Source organism: Erythrolamprus reginae, chromosome 2 (assembly GCF_031021105.1).
Source record: "Erythrolamprus reginae isolate rEryReg1 chromosome 2, rEryReg1.hap1, whole genome shotgun sequence".
Classification (NCBI taxonomy): Eukaryota; Metazoa; Chordata; class Lepidosauria; order Squamata; family Dipsadidae; genus Erythrolamprus; species Erythrolamprus reginae.
In genome coordinates this window covers 179,894,482-179,914,381 of record NC_091951.1, presented here as the reverse complement: position 1 = coordinate 179,914,381, position 19,900 = coordinate 179,894,482, and the positions used below count along the sequence as shown (strand labels likewise).

At 45.0% G+C, this 19,900-nt stretch overlaps 1 protein-coding gene across 1 annotated transcript in view; it reads right to left on the bottom strand.

The window, feature by feature from the left end:
* Positions 1-19,158, bottom strand: part of TIMELESS (timeless circadian regulator) — a 77,563-nt gene extending 58,405 nt beyond the window's left edge. The window contains exon 1 of the mRNA XM_070740558.1: positions 18,778-19,158. The gene's annotated coding sequence lies outside the window, so the exon portion shown is untranslated. The remainder of the gene's footprint in view (positions 1-18,777) is intronic.
* Positions 19,159-19,900: the final 742 nt, after the last annotated feature.

The following is a 19,900-nucleotide window of genomic DNA, read 5'->3' as shown; positions in this document are numbered from 1 at the left end:
CCCTGAAGGCTCTGGAGCACAGGTCTTCAAACTTGGCAACTTTAAGACTTGTGGACTTCAATTCCCAGAATTCTGCTGGCTGGAGAATTCTGGGAGTTGAAGTCCACAAGTCTTAAAGTTGCCATGATTGAGGTCCCCTGCTCTGGAGTGTGAAAAACAGCACAACGGGCAAACTGGAAGTCCATTTTTCTGAATTTCAGTTTTGGCTGTTGTTCCAGCGTCCCAGGTTTGAGGGAGACCTGTGCACATGTGTAGGGGGAATCGTGCACATGCACAAGGGGAAGCACGGGAGGTGTGCATGCATGGGGGGGGAGAGAATGGGTGTGGGAATATGCACACATGCTAGCACATGCACATACACCCTTTTGGCCCATAAACCAAAAAATGGTTTGCCATCACTGATCTAACCTCACCAAATTATTTGGGGCCACTCATACTTCCTGAATAGAAACCCCCTCAATCATTGTGAAAATAAAATTAGGATATTACTGTAAGCCTCAACTTAACAGTCAGTTGTCTAGCCACCATTCAGTGACATCGCTGAAAAAATTAACATACTAGTGCTCCCACTTAAAACTGTCACAGCATCCTTATAGCCACATGATCAAAATTCAGGTGCTTAGCCACAGGCATGTATTTAGGGTTGCAATGTCCAGGGATCCTTTAATCGCCATTGGCTGGGGTGGGACCACATTCATCTAATGCCATGATTCACTTAACAATTGCACTGATTCACTGAACAACTGTGACAAAAAAGTACAGGCAGAAAACAACAACCATCTTGCTTAGCAACAGAAATTCTGGTTCCAGCTGTGGTCATAAGTCAAGGACTACTTGTATAAGGTTTGCACATCCCTTAGGGAATAATTCAGAATATGGACTCCAGAAAAGGCAGGAGCCGTGGCTTGCGTGCCGGCAGATATGGCTCCGTGTGCCACCTGTGGTACGTGTGCCATTGGTTCGCCATCAAGGTCCTAGAGATTCACATATTTTTGCCATACACAAACATGTTGCTTTGGATCATTTTCCTCAATGAATAAATGAAAAAGTATAATATTTTTGGCTCAATTGTTTAATTGGGTGTTTTTCTTAATCTAGTTGTGTGGAGATCATATCACGTTTTAGGTCCTATTAATTAGCATGTATTTATAACAGCTGCAACATTCTGCCATTCGTAACTTTCCCAAGAGGCTTCCAACAATCAAAATCAACTGGAGGGGGAGGGGGGTAGATTTGCTTACCAACTGTGTGATTCACTTACCAACTATATTAGTTATTTAATGACCGCAGCAAAAAAGTTTGTAAAATTGGGTGGAACTCACATAGCAACTGCATCACTTAGGGATAGAAATTTCTGTCCCAATTGTTTGTTGTACCTCTGCCTGCACTTCTTTCCCACATTTGCAAACAAAATTAAAAATGTAATTCACACTCCAACTCACTTTTTACATTTGGAGGGAGGAAAGTTGGAAAAGACTGATAGACCTTATTGACTAAGTGTCTAGGCCAGTGATGGAGAACCTATGGCAAGGGTGCCACAGGTGGCACGCGGAGCCATATCTGCCGGCATGCGAGCCGTTGCTTAGGTTCAGCTCCAGTGTGCATGTGTGCACTGGCCAGCTGATTTTTGGCTCATGCAGAGGCTCTGGGAATGCATTTTAGGTTTTAGCCCTCCAGAAGCCTGGGGAGGGTGAAAAAAAGGCCTACTGGGTTTTCCGGAAGTCAGGAAATGGGCCGTTTCCAGCCTCCAGAGGGCTTCTGCAGGGGCAATGGGGGGCATTTTTGCCCTCCCCAGCCACTGAATTATGGGTGTAGGCACTCACGCGTTTGCGATAGTGCGTGCACACACGCCACCCTGTGAACCACCCAAAACACTAGCTCATAATGACGTTTTCTTGGTTAGTCCTCGCTCACTATGAAAAAAAAGGATTGCCTTGCTTTATAATATTGTTTTTAAGATCACCCAAAACCTGTATTAGTATAGTGATTCAACCACTGCTCACAGTCACTCATACCCTCATCACCTCCAGGTTCGACTACTGTAATACTCTCTACATGGGGCTACCTTTGAAAAGTGTTCGGAAAGTTCAGAGCGTGCAGAATGCAGCTGCGAGAGCAATCATGGGCGTCCCAAGGTATTCCCATGTTACACCAACACTCCGCAGTCTGCATTGGTTGCAATTCAAAGTGTTGGTTATGACCTATAAAGCCCTTCATGGCATCGGACCAGAATATCTCCGGGACCGCCTTCTGCCGCACAAATCCCAGCAACTGGTTAGGTCCCATAGAGTTGGCCTTCTCCGGGTCCCGTCGACTAAGCAATGTAGTTTGGCGGGACCCAGGAGAAGAGCCTTCTCTGTGGCGGCCCCGACCCTCTGGAACCAGCTCCCCCCAGATATCAGAGTTGCCCCCACCCTCCTTGCCTTTCGCAAGCTCCTTAAAACCCACCTCTGTCATCAGGCATGGGGGAATTGAAATTTCCCTTCCCCCTAGGCTTATAGAATTTATATATGGTATGCTTGTATGAGTGGTTCTTTAAATTGGGGGTTTTTAGATTGTTTTTAATGTTAGATTTGTTTACATTGTCTTTTTATATTGTTGTTAGCCACCCCAAGTCTTCGGAGAGGGGCGGCATACAAATCTAATAAATACAAATACAATACACAAAAGGTTAGAAGCAACAAGCAAACAACATCAATTCAAAGTAATACCTGCAACTTAGAAGAAAGAGATAACTAATAGGAGAACAATTAAGAAAAGCTAAAATGCTTTTAAAAAGGCATTGTGTAAATGCTTAAAAACATCTTAACCCTTATTTTTCCTTTGCCGCCAGGTACAGAAAGCAAAAACCATGACGAAAATGCTTTTCAGCAGTAATTGGCCTCAATCACAACAATGTGGTTGCATTGATCCATGACTCTCCTGTGAGCCCCCAAGTGTTCAGGAAGGACAACAATTCATGGGATGCGCAGGAGGTTGAAACCCACTTCCATTCATGCGTCTGAGGAAAAGAGGCCCTTTGGAAATGAATGAGATAGGTGAGAGCCTATCAGAAGACGTAGGACTGTTACACAACAAACCTCATTCTCAATCGAACACCACAATGCTCTGCACTAACAATGCCAGAGAATTTTTTTAAAAAAAAAATGGGTCAAGAAAGAAGCCATCCTTACAACATGTCCAGATTGACATCAGATCTTTGAAAAGCTCAACGGAATTTACAAAGTGATAGAAAAAATGTTTTATTGATCCAAATTTGACCAGGTGCAAGAAACTCACAAAGCCTGGACATTGGTCACTTACACCAGGGGTCGACAAAGTTGTTCAGAATCTAGGAGCCAGCCAAAAAATTTAGGAGCCAGAAATTTTTTTAAGCAAACTTGGTTTTTAATTTAACAAAAAAAACATTACAAACGTTATAAACAACATTTTACTTTTAAAGATAATAAATATTATATTTTGATATTTTAGATTTTAGGCAACATTCTAGTGTTTTTCACTTTGCGTTTTGTGGCCATGAACATGCCTTGTGATTTTAGAGCTGAAGTACCAGTGGTCCACAGCCTTGGCAGGATCAAACGCCTTCACAGATGGCCCATTCATGGTGATCATAAACAAGTCACTTAAACTTTCTTCTTGCATCCTTGATCTGAATTTATTTTTGACCATGTTCATCAAACTAAATCCTCTTTCACAACATGAGGTTGAGACAGGGAGCACCGCTACAATCGACAACAGGTTTCCCAGAACTGGAAATCTCTCGGTGTTGGAGAGTGCCAAATCCAGAAGCTCACACAGTTTCTTTCCTTTTCCAAGGACCTTAAACTCATACCACTCATTGAGGAGTGAGTGAATGCATTGGTCATCACTTTCAGGTGGAGATAGCTGTTTACGAAAATGATGAGCCAATGCAGTAATCTCAACCACACCGTAGTCCGGTGTGGTTGAGATTACTGGCCCGAAGGGAAGGAGCGGTTCGGGTTCCCCCCTCTCTCTTTCTCTCTCTCTCTTCTCTTTCTCTCACTCACTCTCTTTCTATCTCTCCCTCTTTCTCTCTACCTTTCTTTCTTTCTCTCTCTCCCTTTCTCTGTCCCTCTCTTTCTTTCTCTCTGTTCTTCTCTTTCTTTCTTTCTCTCTGTCCCTCTTTCTTTCTCTCTGCCCCTCTCTTTCTCTCTCTCCTTCTCTATCTCTCCCTCTTTCTCTCTCCCCCTTTCTATCTCTCCTCTTCCTTTCTCTCTCTTTCTCTCTCCCTTATTTTTTCTCTCTCTCTCTTTCTCTCTCATGCACCACACCAGCAGCAGAGAGAGAAAGAGAGAGGTAGAGATCGGGCGCGTTACCGGGTGGTGGAGGCGGTGTGGGGCCATGTGTGTGTGTGTGAAGATGGGGAAGGGGGGGAGTTTTGAGGAAAAGATGGAAACGCCTCGCCCCAAAGAGGGAGCGAGAGAAACGCGCTGGAAGCGAGCTAGACAAATGGGTGGAGGCCAAGGTGAAGCCGGATGACAAGCAAAGCAGGTCCGCCTCCTTCGCAGAGGGGCGCGAAGAAGGTTGGCGCAACCCAACGTCAAAAGTTTGCTGAAGTCCACTGGCAGCCCATCTTCGTGGGCGGGTGGGCGGGCGGAGGGGCGAAGTGTTCAGCGAGCTCTTCGTCGCCCTCCGCTCTCTCTCTTTCTCTCTCATACACCACGCCAGCAACAGAGAGAGAAAGAGAGAGAGCGGAAGGCGGCTTGCTGGTCCACGCTCGCCTGGATAAGCGGTCCCGCATGGCCCCAGCGCCGTGGCCACCACCGGGAAGTCGGAGAGCAGCTTCTTGACGAAGCAGCTCGCTGAGGAAGTTTGCCTGGCCCACACTCGACGACTCGTCCACCAGGAAGACCAGCTCCAAGCGGTCGCTCTTCTCTTGCAACTGCCTCACCTGCCGCTTGAAAGCACGCCCGAGTTTCTCCACTCGGTTGCCCGCCGCTGCAGCGGGAGACTCCGCCAACGACGTCCCGGCGGCGCCCGTCTTGAACGGAGCCGAGAGCGCCGCTAGGGAGCTCAAGTTGAAGGGGCGGTAGAGGTTGCGCGGCTGCCCGGGCGTCCATGCCAGAGCCCCGCCGACCCACAAGCACATCCCGGCGAGCCACCACATCCCTCCGGGCTCATCCACCGTCTATGATTAAAGTCATTTAAAAAAAAATTCCCTCGAGTTTCCTCATGTCGGGCCCGCGCCTTTCCCCCCCAGAGGGCGGAAATCTCCTCAGTCACCTCACCACGGCGCGCACGTGGCGAGGGCTGGCGCGCGTTTGTCTCGGTTTGGCGCTTTCCCGCTTAATAATAAAATAAAATTATAATTACCCTCCTTTCGCCACCCCCCTTGTAAGCCCTTCTCTACCTCTCTCTTTCTCTCTCTGCTGCTGGTAAGGGCAGGCAGCCGGCAAGAGGGAGGGTACAGACTGGGCATGTGCAAGGAGCCGCTGACTGCGGGCCCCAATTTGCCCGGGGCCCGGTACAGCGGTCCCAGTAGTACCCATCTATCGGCGGCCCTGCGTCTGTGTGCGGTGGGGGGGAGTGAAGGGGTTCGAGTAGGAGGCGGAATGGAGGCAAGGGGGGGAGGGAGAGACGCACGCAAGCGCAGGGGACGCTGGGAAAGCAGCTCGCTCCGAGGTTGATGGGCGGAGCTACAGAAGCCAAGATGTACCATTTCTGGGCGTAAACACAAGGCGGGAAAAATATACTGTATACATACAGTACAGCAGGCAACATTTTCTAGGCGCCAGACAACATTTTCTAGGCGCCACTGGCGACCAGGCGCCTGGGTTTGTCGATCCCAGACTTACACAGTTCTTCACTTTCTGTAGCAAAACTTTGATTTAAAGGATCATTTCAGGGAGGAGTATTCACTAAATCTGATTTATATTTTACATAATTTACATCATTTTAAAAATTACATTTCATATTTTTATGTCTTTTGCATCAATTATGTGGTTATACAAGTTAATAAGTCGAGACCGGAGCGGAGCGAACATCAACAGTCTTTATTAGTCGGAAATAACACATAACAAGAACAGGGCTTTGACAGCTGACAGGGTATTTATACCCGGCACAAATATTACTTAACCAATGACTAACCAGTATTCCTCCCGCCACCCAGAACAACCAATTACAAGACAGCAGCTATATCTAGGCAAATACATTACACTCCTTCCCCCTTACTTGGGAAAGTACATAATCCCTTAAATAAACTGGAGGACGCCTCTCTCGTTCGGATCTCCGCAGAGGGGGTTCACCTCCCGCCTGATGTTGATTGTCGGGGATAATTTCCCGGTCGTTGAGGCTAGAAAAACTAGTTTCCCCAGGATCCAACCCACTGGGGGGGGGCACTTCCCGGGGAAGCAGAGGAAGAGCAATGTTTTGCCCCCTAAGACTTGCGTTCTCCTCCTGGCTACTAGGAGGATCGGGGCAACTGCGACGTCTAAGTTGATCTACATGGCGGTGCCATGTTCTCCCATCACTAAGCTCCACTACATAAGACTTTGGACCTTTAATACCAGTGACCTTTGCTGTCACCCAGGGAGGGCCTCCATCATACGATCGGGCAAATACAGGTGCATCAACACTAAAAGAGCGGTCAGGGTCCGGCCAAGTAGGACTATGAGCATAATTCGGGTTTAGCCTATCCAACGTAATTCGCAGTTTCCGACCCATAAGAAGCTCGGCCGGGGACTTGCTTGTCGGAGTTGTCGGAGTAGAATGCTGAGAGAACAGAAAATCTGCAAGCTTTTCCTGCCAAGTGCCCCTGGACATTTTCTTTAGCGCATCCTTGGTGGTTCGGACCATACGTTCCGCCTGCCCGTTAGACGCGGGATGCCAGGGGGCTATAAGGCCGTGCCGGATACCCGCACCCGCTAAGAATTCCTCAAATTGAGAGGACGTAAATTGCGGCCCATTGTCGGATACTATCAAATCCGGGTAACCGTGGGTTGCAAAAAGGGAATTTAGTACCTGAATAACCGACATAGAGGTGGTTGAGTGTAACATGTTAACTTCTAACCATTTTGAGAATGCATCAACTGTTACAAGAAACATTTGACCCATAAAGGGTCCTGCCAAGTCCACATGTACTCTGGTCCAAGGGCCTGCTGGCGGTTCCCAGGCTAACGGGACCCCCTGCGGTGGTGACGGTCTCTGCTCTTGGCAGGGCCAACATTGGGATACCTTATGCTCCACGTCTTTATCGAGGCCTGGCCACCACACATACCCCCTTGCTAAAGCTTTCATTCTCACCACCCCTGGATGCCCTTTATGCAGGAGAGAGAGAACCTTTTCTCGTAGATGTGGGGGAATACAAACTCGACAACCCCTTAGAAGACAACCTTGTATGACTGACAGCTCGTCCTTGCAGCGAAAAAATGGACTATAATCTTCAGAAGGGGAGACCCTGGGCCACCCTCTTAAAACCCATTGTAAGACAGTGGACAAACACAGATCCCGTTTGGTCTCCTCAGCTACAACGGATGCAGATAGTGCTAAGAACTGGTCCGTAATGGCTAATACAGCGGACGCTGGAGCTGGGTCCAGGAGTTCCCGAGGCGAGGGACAACGGCTCAGTGCATCCGCATGAGCAATATTTCTGCCCGGCCGGTAGCGTAGGTGGTAAGAGTAATTGGCCAAAAAGACTATCCACCTGGACATCCTTGGCGACAAAATAAGAGGGCTCTGGCGATCACCAGACAACAGGCCCAGTAGGGGCTGGTGATCTGTTACAATATCAAAAAAACGGCCATACAAGTAATCATGAAATCGTTTAACCCCGGCTATGATAGCCAGAGCCTCCCTATCAATATGGCCAAAATTCCTTTCGGCCTTGGCCAGTGTCCTTGAAAAGAAGGCCAGTGGAACTTCATTACCATTCGGAAGTTTGTGGCTCAGTACAGCGCCCACCCCATACGGGGATGCATCACAGGTTAAAATCAAAGGTAAGTATGGGGAATACTGTGCCAGAACAGCGTTAGATGTGAGAACCTCTTTAACGGCCCCAAAAGCAGCTGCCTCTTTGGGCCCCCAAGCCCACTTCCTATTCCTATCAAGAAGCCTATGTAGGGGCTCGGCTAATGTAGCTTTATGGGGGATGAAAACAGCGTAGAAATTCAATAACCCCAGGAAGGCTTGAAGCTCAGCCTTAGAAGTCGGAGTGGGGGCCTCCCAAATGGCCTTGGTCTTTTCAGGGGTGGGGTGGATTCCTTGCTTGTCAATGGTAAACCCTAAAAATTCCACCTGTGACACTCCGAAAACGCATTTATGGGCTTTGAGTTTCAGACCCGCTTCCTTAAATTTGGACAGCACTAGTTTGACCCTATCCAGAAGATCCGCCTCAGACTGGGCGGAGACCAAAACATCATCGAAGTATGGAACGGTGCCAGGAATCCCATACAATAATCGCTCCATAAGCGCTTGGAAAATTCCAGGGGCCGTGGACACTCCAAACTGTAAACGTTTGCACCTAAACACCCCTCTGTGAGTTGAAATAGCCTGTGCGTCGGCCGCCTGAGAGTCCACGGGCAGTTGTTGATACGCCTGGGATAGGTCAAGTTTCGCAAATACCTTACCCTCCCCCAACGAGTGTAATAGATGTTGCACCACCGGAACAGGGTATGAATGGTGTGCAAGGGCCCTATTAATAGTACACTTATAATCACCACAAATTCTTATTCCACCTCCCGCCTTAACAGCTACTACAATCGGGGTCTCCCACGTGGATTGATCAATAGGTTCCAAAACACCTTGAGCCACAAGGTGATCCAATTCCGCATCAACTTTGGGACGCAAGGCTAAAGGTACCCTGCGTGGTTTAATCCTTACCGGCGGAACCAGGGGGTCTAATCCAAACGAGATAGGGGAACCCTTATAGCACCCCAGATTGCTATCAAACACATCTGGGAATTGTGACTCCAGTTCAGAAAAAGCTTTCCCCCCAGACACTAAATTAACCCCTGAAACGGAAAGACCTAGGGATTCGAACCAATTAAGGCCCAATAAATTCGCGAAGGGCCCATCAACAACAATAAGAGGTAAATGTCCTGAAAATTTCTTGAATTGGACCAGAAAACGGCCCTGACCCATAACTGGAATCAGGGACCCCTGATAGTCCCGAAGATTCAGAGGACAAGCAGAAAGAGACCTCTTAGTCACATGTGGAAAACAACTCTTGATCGTTGACCATGGTACCAAGGAATGGGCAGACCCTGTGTCAATCAGCATCGAGCAAGGCTTTTTCCCTAGATTGACAGAGATGCAGATTTTCTCAGTTGCCGGGCCCGTAGCGGCGATCCTGACGGTGGATTGAGAGCGGAGGCGGCAGCTAGAAGAAAAAACTGAAGAATAAATGGCGTTACACTGAGACCGCCGGTACGTTGAATCCCTTGGCGGATCACGGGAACCACCAGCCACCGGATCTTTGTAGCCTGCAGTAGGAGTAGAATAAGGGCGGCGGAAATTACAAACCCGGGCGATATGTCCCCGACCCCCACAGCGGCGGCACGTCACGTCCTTAAAGGGACAAACAGCCCGGAAGTGATCGCCGCCACAGCCTCTGCATGGAGAAGGAGGAGGAGGGCGGGGTCGGGTGGCAGGCGGGGCCTCCCGCGGCCTGGAGACAGCCAGGCGACAAACCTCCTCCTCAGACGCTACGGCATTGTCCACATCCTGAGGTAATTTCGAAAGCTGCTTGACTGGGGCTAGCGAAGTAGCGTTGACAGAAACGTCCATAGCGGCCAGGGATTGGCTGGACATCTCGAAAGCTCTCGCCTCCGCGAGAGCAACTTTAAACGATAGCCCCTGGATAGCTAGAAGGCGGCGCTTCAAGCGCCCGTCCTTTACCCCAAACACCAAACGATCCAGCAGATAATCTTCCAAGTCGGCAAATTCACAGTACAGGGCAGCTCTCCTGAGAGCAGCTACGTAATCGTTGACCGACTCGCCCTCTTGTTGATTACGATGAAAGAAAACATAGCGCCGAGCACAGCGGGATGGGGCAGGGGCATAATGATCCTGGAGGGTGGATAGAAATTGCTCCCAAGGCACGTCGTGAATTAGAGTCGGAGCAAAGATAGCCCTGGCGGTCTCGAACATTTCGGCACCGCAAAAACTCAGGAAGTACGCCCTTTTTCTGTCCCCCGAAATTTCGGTAAACCCGTTAGAGATGAGGAAACATTCGAACCTTGCGACGTAGGAGTCCCAAGTTTCCACCCGTGGGTCGAACGGTGCGAATGTCAGTTGCGTAGACATGCTGGAAAAGGAAAAACTAAGCAAAATTCGAGTTGACACAATCCTCGTCGCCACTAATAAGTCGAGACCGGAGCGGAGCGAACATCAACAGTCTTTATTAGTCGGAAATAACACATAACAAGAACAGGGCTTTGACAGCTGACAGGGTATTTATACCCGGCACAAATATTACTTAACCAATGACTAACCAGTATTCCTCCCGCCACCCAGAACAACCAATTACAAGACAGCAGCTATATCTAGGCAAATACATTACACAAGTGACTAATAGTCAAATGACATAAATGAATTGTAGTAACTATTTTGTTATTTCAAAATAGTTTACAATTTTGATCTACTCACTGACGATGTCTCCTCGAATGGTGACGAAATGTTTGCAACCAAATTGCCCAACTCAGAGCTCAAACCAACAGCCTAACTATTTTGTTGTTTTGGGATTCAGTGCGAAATAAAATTTTATCCATTGCTTCTGAATGGATCTGAGGACCTTTCATGTATATTTCCCATCATCACCAGCAATTTTTGTTTTATGTGGTTCTAAAATAAGGGATTTAATTCAAAATGTTTCTTTATTTATAAGGCATACAAATGCACACACATTTACACACGAAACAAGAAACCTATTTTTGTATGTGAATTAATAAATTAATAAACAAACAACATGCTTTTAGATCCTTTGAATGTTTAAATGTTTTATTCACAAGTAATATTTTGGCATAGGTACCACATGGTTTCAACACAGAACTTTTAATATCCTGTAAATTGCAATGGTATCTAGAAAGTAAAATGAATCATATGAAGATATTCTAAATAATTAGTTTAGCTAATTCTCCTCATACAGAATCCTCAAAATAAGCTACAAATGAATATGTCCACACACCTCCCTAAGTCAAATAGTTAACTTTATGACTGCATGATTTCAATCACTGCCAAACATATCATATGGACTTTGTCAGCAAGGTCTCTTGGATACTAATACCTTTATTCTGACGTGGATATGGTGAGAATCAAAAATATTTTTCTTACCACAAAGAGATTGGGGCCTCTTCCTATTTCAAATCCAGGGTAGAAACTCAATACCATTTTTAAATGTGGGGTATTATAATATATAGAATGTTTAGATGTGAGGTAATAGCCGGATCATATAGTCAAATACTCCTGTTCTATCAATTATGATTCAGCAGTCTTTTCAAATGTTGATTGTCTAAAAACCAAGTGACAGGTTAATTGACTTATAATTACATGTACATAAGCATCACTTAGCCATTTTTATATCATTATGTTCTACAATATTCTTTTTTTCACACTCCACATATAAACATCAATACATATACCATAACATCTTATCAAGTATTAACATTCATTTATATATTATGAAACAAAAATAATCTTACATATATCATTGTCAAATTGCTTGTCTATTTCATGCATATAGAATAGAATAGAATAGAATTTTTATTGGCCAAGTGTGATTGGACACACAAGGAATTTGTCTTGGTGCATATGCTCTCAGCATACATAAAATAAAATATACATTTGTCAAGAATCATGTGGTACAACACTTAATGATTGTCATAGGGGTCAAATAAGCAATGAAGAAGCAATATTAATAAAAATCTTAGGATATAAGCAACAAGTTACAGTCATACAGTCAACATGGGAGGAAATGGGTGAAAGGAATGATGAGAAAAACTAGAATAGAAGTGCAGATTTAGTAGAAAGTCTGACAGTGTTGAGGGAATTATTTGTTTAGTAGTGATGGCGTTCGGGGGAAAAACTGTTCTTGTGTCTAGTTGTCTTGATGTGCAGTGCTCTGTAGTGATGTTTTGAGGGTAGGAGTTGAAACAATTTGTGTCCAGGATGTGAGGGGTCAGTAAATATTTTCCCCGCCCTGTTTTTGACTCGTGCAGTATACAGGTCCTCAATGGAAGACAGGTTGGCAGCAATTGTTTTTTTTGCAGTTCTGATTATCCTCTGAAGTCTGTGTCGGTCCTGTTGGGTTGCAGCACCAAACCAGACAGTTATAGAGGTGCAGATGACAGACTCAGTGATTCCTCTGTATAACTGTATCAGCAGCTCCTTGGGCAGTTTGAGCTTCCTGAGCTGGCGCAGAAAGAACATTCTTTGTTGTGCTTTTTTGATGATGTTTTTGATGTTAGGTGACCATTTTAGGTCTTGAGATATGATAGAACCTAGAAATTTGAAGGTCTCTACTGTTGATACTGTGTTGTCTAGTATTGTGAGAGGTGGAAGGGTGGAAGGGTTTCTCTTAAAGTCTACCACCATTTCTACGGTTTTGAGTGTGTTCAGTTCTAGATTGTTCTGGTCACACCACAAGGATAGTTGTTCAACTTCCCGTCTGTATGCGGATTCATCATTGTCTCGAATGAGTCTGATCACTGTTGTATCATCTGCAAACTTCAGTAGTTTAACAAATGGATCGTTTGAGATGCAGTCATTAGTGTATAGAGAGAAGTGGTGAGAGTACACAGCCTTGGGGGGCACCTGTGCTAATTGTACATGTATCTGATGTGATTTTTCCTAACTTCACCTGCTGCTTCCTGTCTGTTAGGAAGCTTGTGATCCACTTACAAGTGTGTTCAGGTACCGCTAGCTGATTTAGTTTGGTTAAGAGAATGTCCGATACGATGGTGTTGAATGCTGAACTGAAGTCCACAAAGAGGACCCTAGCGTAGGTCATTGGAGATTCAAGATGTTGAAGGATGTAGTGTAGAGCCATATTAACAGCATCATCTGTTGATCTATTTGCTTGGTATGCAAATTGCAGGGGGTCTAACAGTGGATCCGTGATGGTTTTCAAGTGAAACATCACTAGCCTTTCAAAGGTTTTCATAACTACAGATGTTAGAGCAACTGGTCTGTAGTCATTCAGTTCCTTGATGGAGGTCTTCTTCGCCACTGGGATGATAGTCGAGCGTTTGAAGCAGGAAGGAACATAGCACAACTCTAGTGATTTGTTGAAGATTTGGGTGAAGATGGGGGCCAATTGGTCAGCACAGACTTTTAAGCAAGAAGGAGTTATCTTGTCTGGGCCTGGTGCTTTTCCAGGCTTCTGTCTGAGAAATAGATCTTTCACTTCCTTTTCTGTGATCACTAGGGGTTGTAAACCCAATGGGATGGGTTCAGTCATATCATATCATATCACTTCCCTCTCCTTCCCTTTTACCTTTTCTCCTTCTCTCCCTTCTTCCCTCTTTTTCCTTCTTTCTCCTCCTTTCTCAACCTCTCCTCACCTCTATCCCCCTTTCCTCCCTCTTATTTCACTCTAGAGTACTGTATATCCATTCATATATATTTTATGGGTAACATCCGAGCAACTTGTTTCACTAAATTTCCATAATTTCTAATACTAATAATACCCTTAACTCTATTCTACAATATACTTATGATGCTGAATATTTTAAAATACTAAATCATTTTCATATCTTAAAAATAAATTGATTCCAGTTTATCTACTAGTAATCTCAAGTAGCCTAATTTCAAGGACTTTTAAACTATCAACAGTTTGGTTTCTCTCACAGATTATCATTAACAATTCAGGTCAAAAAATGTACTAAGAAACCATGAATCTATTAATCTGACCTAACCTCTTTTGATGATGAAAAATTGGATAAACATTACAAAGCTGATTGGCCAACACAAATTGTGCTTCTGCCAATTTTTTCTGGATTCATGCTGCGTAAAGAATCAAGCAAGCAGAGCATCCTGTAGTGCAATCTTCTGCTGGCATTCTAACAAGATAGCTGTATTAGTCTCTATTTTTTAACAAAAAGAAAGAGTTCTGTGGATCTAGATTTTTTGGGCTAGATTGTACTTCCTAAGAAAGCTTGAAGTACATGTGAATATGTGGCACATGCATGTTTTCAAGGTGTGAAAGGGAGGGAGTTGCATCTCACACACCCGCTTTTAAATATTGTTGTATTTCCTTGTAGTCTATTCAAAAAGATGCAAAACTATAAATATGACTGCTAAACAATTCAATATGATATATTCCATCATTTGCCAGAACAAAAGGTACCTTCCTTTGATACCTCGTCTTATGAACTTAATTGGTTCCAGGACGAGGTTTGTAAGGTGAAAAGTTGTAAGACGAAACAATGTTTCCCATAGGATTCAATGGAAAAGCGATTAATGCGTGCAAGCCCAAAACTCACCCTTTTCCCTAGCCAAAGTGCCCGTTTTTGCGCTGCTGGGATTCCCATGAGGCTCCCTTCCATGGGAAACCCCACGTCAGGACTTCCCTGTTTTTGTGATGCTGCAGGGGAATCCCAGCAGCGCAAAACCGGGTGCTTCTTTGGCAACGGAAGTCTGGAGGTGGGGTTTCCCAGCGAGGGGAGCCTCAGCGAAATTGCAGCAGTGCAAAAACATGGAAGTCCTAGAAACCCCACCTCCGGACTTCCGTGTTTTTGTGATGCTGTGATTTCACTGAGGCTCCCCTCGCTGGGAAACCCTACCACCGGACTTCCGTTGCCAGTGAAGTGCCCGTTTTTGCGCTGCTGGGATTTCCCTGCAGCCTCGCAAAAACACGGAAGTCCAGAGGTGATGTTTCCCATTAAGGGGAGCCTCAGGGGAATCCCAGTAGCGCAAAAACGGGCGCTTCACTGACAACACAAGTCTGGAGGCAGGGCATCCCAGTGGCGGCGGCTTGGGTTTGTAAGGTGAAAATAGTTTGGAAGAAGAGGCAAAAAAATGTTAAACGCCGGGTTTGTATCTCAAAAAGTTTGTAAGATGAGATATCACTGTAATTGGGAGTCGGCATACAGTATGGCAAAGGAGGACTTCAGGGCAAAGTCATTCAGTCACGATAGCAAAATTGCCCTTCATTGCATCACCCAGCAAGATTCAACCAAGCCTGGGACACAGACAGTTTACAAAGTTAGCTAAGATCCCACTTCCGAGTCTGACAGCCAATAGGATACATTTCTTGCACAGGAGCAGGAAGCTCAAAGGCACGATGTAAGAAAGTATGTTTATGTGTGTGTGTGTATCTATCTTTTCTCCATGTGGTCAGCTACCCAAGACTTCAAACCCATGTGGTCCTGTTCACCATTAAACTATCCTTCCAAGAAGTATTCATGTTTCCAGTGTCTTTCTCCCCACTTGGAATTGAACTGATATGGACATTTCTTCCAACGGTAGTGTCAACTTCCATCATCATCATTGTTGAGATTATCTCTTTGTCAACGTGATGGTATCTTACCTGTGTTCATTAATTTCATTGAATCTATTCAGCTTCCCTCTTCCCTTACCATCTTAATATTTTATTTTTGTGACTGAATACAGCTGAACATCAACTTTTCTGCCTTTTATAAGAGGGGAATGGAGGATGATTTAAATTTACTACTACTTGGAAGTAAGAAGGGAAGGCTTCCAAAATTGTAGAGGGTTAACATCTCACTCTATCAGTCCAGCCCAGTTTTAATAGCCTCACTGAAGTGTGTTTCTATGGGAAACACAGAACCTCATAGAGAGCACGGCAAAAACCAGCTTGTCCTCATCTGTATAGGCCTTTACCAGCCACTTGGGGACACATCGTGGACAGCCCACAACCTGATAGATGTCAAGGTTCTCTTCAAACACGATGGCCGAACATCATCACAGATGCCTTGAATGTGCCATTTCCACGTTCCCTTAACGGCCCAAATCTATCGGATTTAACCCCAGAGAATTACGTGGCTGAATTTGCAAATGTCAGGCTTGCCTAGAGCTACCCATAGTGGTTTACGCTATCCAGTTTCTCAACAACTTGAACTGGATGCATAGCATATGCCAGCAGATTTAAGAGCTGCTTGGCTAACCTGCAGTCCAGTACCTTTTGTGACACTGCCAAGATGATTTAAAGCAGGGGTCTCCAACCTTGGCCACTTTAAGACTTGTGGACTTCAACTCCCAGATTCTGGGAGTTGAAGTCCACAAGTCTTAAAGTAGCCAAGGTTGAAGACCCCTGATTTAGAGTACAGTGTTCCCTCGAACTTCGAGAAAAGTTTATACCACGGTTTTCCAAATATATTAATTAAAAAAAGACTTTGCGGTTTTTTCCCCTATACCACCTTTTTTCCTGCCCGATGACGTCATATGTCATCATCAAACTTTCGTCTGCCTTTAGTAAATATTTTTTTAAATAAACTTTAATAAATAAACATGGTGAGTAATAATCTAAATGACTGCTAAGGGAATGGGAAATTGCAATTTAGGGGCTTAAAGTCTTAAGGGAAGGCTTTTGATACTGTTCATAGCCAAAAATAGTGTATTTATTTCCGCATCTCTACTTCGCGGAAATTCGACTTTCACGGGTGGTCTCAGAACGCATCCCCCGCAGAAATTGAGGGAACACTGTACTTCCAAATACTCTAAAATATGGATGCAGCAGATTACCTCACCCACAGTCTCCTTTTGAAGAGGGGGAGGAAGAGTCCAGTTGCCTTTTGAAAAAAAAAATACCCATACAGTGGTACCTCGAGATACAAGTTTAATTCGTTCCGGACCTGCGCTCTTAAGTCGAGCAGCTCTTATCTCGAACGACTTTTCCCCATAGGAATTAATGTAAATAATTTTAATTGGTTCCAGCCCTCAAAAAACTCACAAAGTTAGTCTAAATTATGCAAAAAGACATTGCAAGAATAAATGTAACTTTACTTATTAATAAGATGATAAGCTGAGAGCTTTCCTTCCCTTCCTCTTTTTTACCCAAAACAATCAACATGGCAAACTTTTATTTTTATTCATTAAACTGTAGTTATTTATTCAACTTCACTGCCACCCAATCCTGTAGAGGGAGGAAAGAGGGGAGGAAGGAAAAGGAAAGCAAGAAATGGAGGGAGGAAAGGAAGGAAGGAAAGAAAGAAAGGAAGGAAGGAAGAAAGAAAGAAAGGAAGAAAGGGTGAAGGGACAGGAACAGAGGAAGGAAGCAAGGAAACTTATGAAAGGGGAGAGTAACTTCACTGCCACCCAATCCTGTAGAGGGAGGAAAGAAGGGAGGAAGGAAAAGGAAAGCAAGAAATAGAGGAAGGGAAGGTAAAAGAGAGAAAGAAAAAGAGCAAGAAAGAAAGCAAGCAAGAGAGAAAGAAAGAAAATGAAAGAGAAATAAAAATAGAGAGGGAGAATGAAAGAAATGGAAGGAGGGAAGGAAGGAGAGAAAGCAAGAGAAAGAAAGAAAGAGAAAGAAAGAAAGCAAGAAAGAGAAAGAAAGAAAGAAAGAAAGAGAAAGAAAAAAGAATGAAAGAGCAAGAGAGCAAGAGAGCAAAAGAAAGAGAGAGAAAGAAAGAAAGAAAGAAAGGCAACTTCAAAGAAAGGCTCACTGAGCATCTCTCTCTCTCTCTCTCTTTCTATCCCTCTCTCTTTCTCTCCCCCCTCTCCCCCCCTTTCCCTCTCTCTTTCTCTCTCTCCCTCTCTCTTTCTCTCCCCCCTCTCCCCCCTTTCCCTCTCCCCCCCCAGGCCGGCAGCGATGTTTTAAAACAGCCGCGCCGTTTGTGAGCTAACTCCTGAGGTGCGGAAGTTCGCCTTTGGCGTTTGGGCCACTCGGAATGTGAAATTCAAAACAGCGTTCGGATCCCCCCACCCCCAGCAGAAGCCAAGGACCCCCAGAGTGGGGCGGCAGGGGAGGCGACCGCCTCTCCACTCACCAAGTGCCGGGATACGAGCCGAGAAGAGCCGGGCTGGCTTACTTTCCTTCCTTCCCGCGCTGATGCAGAGCCACTCGAACAAAGCGTCACGCCCCCCTGACGCTTTTGGCAGCAAAAGAGTCCAGCGTCGCTTCGGAAGCCGCCAAAAGCATCAGAGGGGCGCGACGCTTTGTTCGAGTGGCTCTGCATCAGCGCGGAAAGGAAGGAAAGTAAGCCAGCCCGGCTCTTCTCGGCTCGTATCGCGGAGAGGGGCGGCATACAAATCCAAGTAATAAATAAATAAAAATAAAAAAATGTCTCTCCTCTCCCAGCTCTTATCTCGAGTAGCTCTTAAGTCGAGCAGCTCTTATGTCGGGGTTCCACTGTATTTGAAACAACTATAATCTGGATGAATGAGAAGCTCCACAGATAGTCCCCCCACTCCAATAAATATAATTCAGAATTTCAGATGTCATAATTCTGTCATCAAATTCCAGCCCAAATCAACCCTGAACACATTCTGAGCCTTACCCCCAAAAATATTAGCTTTTAGGAAATGATTGCAGAGCTCATCAGAAATTAAGCTGCAAAGAAGTCCTTAACACTCAAATGGCCGCTGAACAGGAGGTACAAAATCCAATGGGGCATATTTTATTTATTTTTATTTCTTTGTTTGTTTTATCAAATACGTATTGGTGGTATACAAAGATATAATAATATTTATGTACATGATGATACCAGTAAAAGAGAAACATTAGGACAGGGGACGGAAGGCACTCTGGTGCATTTATGCACGCCCCTTATTATTATTAAATGTTATTCCGGAGGGAGTAGCCCCGTTAGGGCTTTCTCTCCAATAATCGCTGCCGATGCACAGATATACCCAACTTACCAGGCTCGCCATTTCTGCTTTTTTAGGTCTTTGCTTTCGCTTGCAGCGGGAGAAGCAACTCGATCCCGGCGCCCTACCGTCCTCCACCGCGGTTCCCGCCTCCTAAACTCGAAATGGCGCCAAAATGGTCGCGAGCTCTTTAAAAGGGTCAACGCCCACCGAGGAACTCGCTCGCCACTTGCTCCTTGCTGAGGGAAGCCTGTCAAAATAAATCGGCGTTCCTTGCCCCGGGAAGCTCCCTAATACTAAGCCTTTGCGGGTTAGACCAGCCGCTTGGGTGCTAAAATAAATAAATCGCAATTCTCAAATGGTCTCAATCAGCCCATTAAAACCGTAGTTTAATAAAGCAGAATGATGCGCGTTCTTTTGAAGCACTACGTCACCATAGTAATAGCACTTAGACTTATATATTATTACATATAATTAATTAATTAATTAATTTTGCCATCCTTAATTTAATTAATTATATAATTTGTATGCCGCCCCTCTCCGAAGACCCGAGGCGGCTTCATATACCGCTTCATAGTGTTTTTTCAGCCCTCTCTAAGCTGTTTACAGAATCAGCCTGTTGCCCCCAACAATCTGGGTCCCCATTTTACCCACCTCGGAAGAATGGAAGGCTGAGTCAAGCAGAATAGGGGCGGGCATAAGCGCACCAGCGTGCCTACCGTCCCTGTCCTAATGTCCCATTGTCCTAATTTACCTGTACCTACTTTACTTATGTTTGTACCAATACCTGCTATCTTGTACATATTTTTGACTGACTAGGTAGGTAGGTGGGTGGGTGGGTGGGTGGATGGATGGATAGATAGATAATAGGTAGGTAGGTAGGTAGATGGTAGATAGATAGATAGATAGATAGATAGATAGATAGATAGATAGATAGATAGATAGATAGATAGATGATAGGTAGGTAGATAGGTAGGTAGGTAGGTAGGTAGATGGTAGGTAGGTAGATGGTAGGTAGATAGATAGATAGATAGATAGATAGATAGATAGATAGATAGATAGATAGATAGGTGTAATAAGTATTTATTAGGTTCAAATACAAAGCCTTCTAAGAATCCAGGGAATTGAATTCCGCTATATTTGCCCATCCGAATCATCCCTTTAATGGTTTGAT